Raw genomic sequence first — 5,589 nt, 5'->3', positions numbered from 1 at the left:
TTATTTACCTTAGGGCTTTTATACCCTGAGTTATACATACAGCAAGGTGAAAAATGCAGAGTCAGTTCAACATTCCATCAGTAATAACTTTTATCGATATCAGGTTCCTTCCTGCAAGAGTCTTATTTTTTGTACATCATCTTCCGTCCTGGAGGCCTGTTGATATTCCATGACCTCTTTTTGATAAACGTTGTCAGCCAGAACAATAATCTTCCCTTAAAGTGTTTTTTCTTAAATTCCTAGCCTGTGTCACCCTTAAAGTACAGAGTTACATTTTTTATGGAGCAAAGATTCAGCGGGTTACAGCAAAGAAAGAACTTATTAACTCAAAGTCTAATGTTGCTAATGCTAAGGCTATTACTTGTTTCTACTACATCCTGACTATATGCACTCCCAGGAACACAATGGATAAGGGATGTGAGAACTTGGCAGCAAGCATAGGCTCAACAATGTTGCAAGAGTCTGGATAAACCTGACAAGTAAGCTAGAATGCTAACAGGGGGTTTGAAACACTCCTTTCATGCCCAGGAGATTTATCAACTAGAGCCCTAAGTTAACTCTTTCCAGAGAAAGGTGGTCGGGGCAGCCCCCTGTTAATATCAGAGGAATTGATGAAAGGCATAAAATAGTAAGACGGACAGATTCTGGCTTGGGGGTAGATGCTCGAGCAAGTCCAGGGGTCCCTTAAGTCCCGATCTCGCCTTTGCCCGTCAGGCCTCTTCCTCATGACCTTCACCATGGGTGGGATTCTCCACGCTGGCTCCCGCAAGGACACTAATCCCATCAAAAGGGCTCCCCTCTCATGACTTAATTACCCTCCAAAGGCCCCACCTCTTAATACCAGACAGTGGGGATTAGGGTTTCAGTATGTACATTTTTGGGAGACACACACAGAGAAAAGTCCACAGCAGCACCTGTTATAATGGCTGAAATTAAAAATACTGACACTACTAAATGCTGGTGAGAACAACCAGAACTCTCATATATTGCTGGAGGGAATGCAAAATGGTACAGCCACTCAGGAAAACAGTTTGGCGGTTTCTTATAGAGTTAACCATACACTTACCACATGGCTTCCCAGGTGGTGCTAGTGGTAAAGAACCCACATGCCAATGCAGGAGACATAAGAGACCCAGGTTCAGTCCCTGGGTTGGAAGATTCCCTGGAGAAGGAAGTGGCAACCCACTCCAGTGTTCCCACAAAAACTTGTACACACATATAGCAGCTCAATTCATCATTGCCAGAAACTAGAAACAACTCAAATATCATTCAACCAGTGAATGGATAAGCAAACACTGGTACTTTCATACACTGAGATACAGCAATAGAAAGGAATGAATTATCAATATATTTAACAAGTTGCATGAACTGCAAAGACGTGCTGAGTGAAAGAAGCTAATCACTAAAGTTGCATACTCTATGATTCCATTTATATGACTTTATTGAAAAGATAGAACTAGAGTTATGAAGAGATTAGTGGGTGCCAGAGTATATTGCTAGGGGGAGGGTATCAATATAAAGGGATTGTAGAAGGGAGTTCTTTGGGGAGTGATAAAGCTACTGTATAAAAAGACTATTAAAAACCATAGAACTGTATGCCCTCTTTCCTCGCTAAACCCCCTACTTTTCCTAGCTTCCCTTGCTGCTAAGTTTTAGACATATAACTTAGGTTCTGCCAGTCTCATGCTAGTGATTTCTAAGTTCTCCCTCACCTCTCCACCAGAGTTGGTCCAAGAAGCCCAACCTAGAGTCTGTTCCACTATCTTTCCCACAGATTATAACCTAATATATCTATAATATGTATTTGCTAATTTAAACTAGTTGAGTGGATTCTGTTGTGTAAAAACAAGAATGATTATTGACATATCTATGTATGACTGATGGTACTGTGCAATTCCAGCCCATGGCCTGCTTCTTGAACATACCATTTAACCATGATAATCAGTTATTAACCATGGCAAGCCACCATTTTCAGAGAGGATCATTTGGATGTCCTTTTAAAATGGCTAAAGGAGGAGCTGTGAATCCTTGCATGCCAAGTACTCCATAACAATTCCCTAGCACCTGGAATGGTGAAATATTGATTCTAGGTAGACTGGTCAGTTAATTGCAAAGAAGGTTCCAACAATTCCTTCCATTGCTAGATGTGCAGCCCTTTGCACTGGGACTATGCCAGTCTTTCCATCAAGAAGTGGAGTCTATTTCTCTACCCTCTTGAATCTGAGCTGGTCTGTGACTTGGCCTTGACCTGTAGAATGTGGTGGTGGTGGTGGGTGATACTGAAGGAGTTCTGAGCCTAGTCAAGGAGGCTCTTGGAACCTTGAAACCTCCATATCTGGAAGCCTGGAAGCTTAAATCTCCTGGAGAACTCTGAAATACTTAGACTCCTGAGCCACTCTTCAAGCAGAGCTCCTGAGCATGAGTTCAGGAAGGCATGTCTACCCCACCCACAACTCCATCCCCACCCCAAAAGCTAGCCTGGAAAATACTGACATGTTGTCTGCATGTGACACAAAGGACCAATAGCTCTTGACCCTATCCTCTCCAAGGCCCCACATTGCAGGCAGTTTTCCAGGAGGGCAGAGCAAAGTCCCTGAGTGCTATATGGGCATATATTAATGTAAACCATCCACAAGCTGTCCTCAGGACAGCAGGGCACAGAGGAAGGAGCATCTGGGCTCTCTCCAATACACATTTTGCAGGCTGGCCACTGTTGTCTAAATTCTTGCTCCCTGTCAAAGTTGTCTTGCAGGTTCAATCTCACCAGAGCAGAACTTTGTTTTGTATGCATGAGTGGACAGAACTGAGAGGAAAGAGAGAGTCCACACTGTGGGTGGCTCAGGCCCTGCTCTCCTGTCCCACACAAGGCAGTTCCATCCATCTTGGCCTGTGAGATCCCCTCTGCTCTATCCTGTGGGCTTGTGATTGGCGTCACATACCACTGAAGCCTTGTGGTCTGCTGACAAAGGTGCTCTCCTCGACCAAACTCTAGCTAGTCTCCTCTGAGCCCTCTTCTCACTTAAGTCTCAATCTTGGTCAACAAAGATGTGAACTAACACTAAAATAGTTTCTAACAGCTCAGGGTCTCCTCCCAAGGATGATCTTAGTCCCCTTCAAAGTGCCTGTGTTCGAAAACTCAAGGCTGCCAAAATAATTTACTGTTTCTTCCAGGCAGCAGCAGAACATAGGGTCCCTTTCTCCCAGGTTCTGTGGGAGGGGAGGACCTAATATTGACAGGCACCAGTTAATAAACCCAGATGGGTTTCACACTGACTCCCCTCAAACAACTTTCCACTTTTTGTAATTTTTTACTTCCCTGACTCTACTGAACCTTCACTTCCTTTCTTATTCCTTTATTTTCCCTTTAAAAACACCCAGTCACTTCTGTACAAATCAAAGTTCACACTGGAATATTTTCTGTGTTGCAATAGTATGTTACTGATTAAAATCTGTCCTGACTACTTTTAGTGTCCTGGCTTTGTTTATCTTTTGATACTACCACCAACTGAAACTTGTATCCAAATCTTCTGTGTTAGATGCTCCTGTTATTCAGATGGCAAGTCCCAAAGGAAAAAGAGTGAAAAAAAATGACTGTACTAGCTGCATGAGTGGGATGAGATTTTAGCCTTCTTTTGCTTCTCACCCAATACAACTACTTCTTTTGATGTCGCTTTGAAGTTGTTTTGCAGCAAGTAAAAAAAAAAATTATAGATGTGAAAAAGCATGTTCTCCACCAATACTTTTACAGACCAAACGTCAGTTTAGGATGACAGAGCTGATCCTAAATATGATGAAGTGCTGAAGAAACTAGAAGGTTAAGTTAACCCTCCAGAACTCACCTTGTCTCCTGGCTACTCAGGAATTTAGGAAAAATAGTGACAAGAAAAGGTTTGTACGGGAGGAATTTTGGAAGCCAAAGGCTTCCTCATTTCACGTTTTCTAAAATAGTACTGCGCACTGTCATTACAGATTTTCGGGCTTGAAGCCTCCTCTCTGTGACTCCGCTTAAGGATGGTGGAAGCGTTCAGGGCTTCTGCTCAGGGACTTTGGGCTGATTGCTTCTGGCGTGATACTTATCACAAGCAGTGGTTTATCTTGGTGTATGCAGGCCCGCCGCGCCCCGAGCCAGCGCACGCGCCCCGCCCCCAGCGCACGCGCCCCCCCACCCCCCCCGCGCACGCGCCCCCACCCCCCTCAGCGCACGCGGCCCCCACCCCCCAGCGCATGCGCCGTGCAGTGGAGTGGAGAGAACGACCTTAATTGGGTCTGCTGTATTAGTGTCTGCTTTCCTGGTGAAATAGGGAACAGACAGGCCACCTCTTAGTGCAAGGCCAGGTGAGCATTTCAGTTGCCAGCCCAGAGAGAATGGCGGGGCTTTGAATTTGTCCTTTTCAAGATGTAGGATATCGGGGTGGGAGCAAGGAAAGGGAAGGGTTTTGGTTTTTATTGTTTTTTTTTTTTTTTTTTTTTTTGCATGCAGATGGCTTTTCGTCCTCTGGGGATAGAGAGGGTTTTATGAGACAGATTACTTTATTGGTAATTCCAGACATGTTGATTAAGATTACATTTCTGGGAGAAATTGAAACAACAATTGATCATGTATTAAATCTAGTTTTGGTTTCATGAGATTTGGGGCTTCGTTGATAGCTCAGTTGGTAAAGAATCCGCCTGCAATGCAGTGAGAACGCGGTTTGATTCCTGGGTCTACCCACTCCTGTATTCTTGGGCTTCTTATGTGGCTCAGCTGGAAAAGAATCCGTCTGCAATTCGGGGAACCTGGGTTTGATCCCTGGGTTGAGAAGATGCCCTGGGAGAAGGGAAAGACTACCTACTCTAGTATTCTGGCCTGTGGTTTTCTTCTTATCATCAGCTACCCTTTACCCCCTATCCCCATCCCACCCCAGTTCACAAAAGAGGAAACGAGTAGCTGATGATCATTTAGAGGAGGAAATGTTTAACTTTGGGCTTCCCAGGTGGTGCTTGTGGTAAAGAACCTGCCTGCCAATGCAGGGAAGACACAAGAGATGTGGGTTTGATCCCTGGGTTGGGAAGATCCCCTGGAGGAGGAAATGGGGAAATTCCCGTGGACAGAGAAAGCCTGGCTGGCTACAGCGCATGGGGTAGCGAAGAGTCAGACACGACTGAGCAACTGAGCACAGCACATCTCCCTAGAACAAACTGAGACTGGGAGAGTGGCATGGTATCTGTTCTTACTCTTCTTCTGGGTCCGGGTGTTACCAGGGTATGGACAATGAATCAATGCTCAGTAAATATTTTTTTACATTTTGATGACAAAGCCACCAGTTTAAAAACCTGTTGAAGAAAATATGTTGCCCACCAAGATTGGGCAAAGACTGTCCAAAAGATAAAAACCTAGTGTGCAAATGGGAACAATGATCACAGCAGGCATCTCTCACACTTTGAGAGAGAAGTAGTTGTCTTTTCTGGAAGAGCAACTTGCGATAGTGTCCAAACCTAATAAGGATTGGTTGGGCTTGCCTTTGAGCCAGCAAATTTCTCTTTCTTGTCATTGATCCCCTAAGACTAAAGGCTATCAATGGTACTTGAAGGGAGCAGCAAGCTGCCACA

The sequence above is a fragment of the Capra hircus genome, unplaced genomic scaffold, assembly GCF_001704415.2.
Source record: "Capra hircus breed San Clemente unplaced genomic scaffold, ASM170441v1, whole genome shotgun sequence".
In the NCBI taxonomy this organism is placed as follows: Eukaryota; Metazoa; Chordata; class Mammalia; order Artiodactyla; family Bovidae; genus Capra; species Capra hircus.
This window is presented reverse-complemented; position numbering follows the sequence as displayed.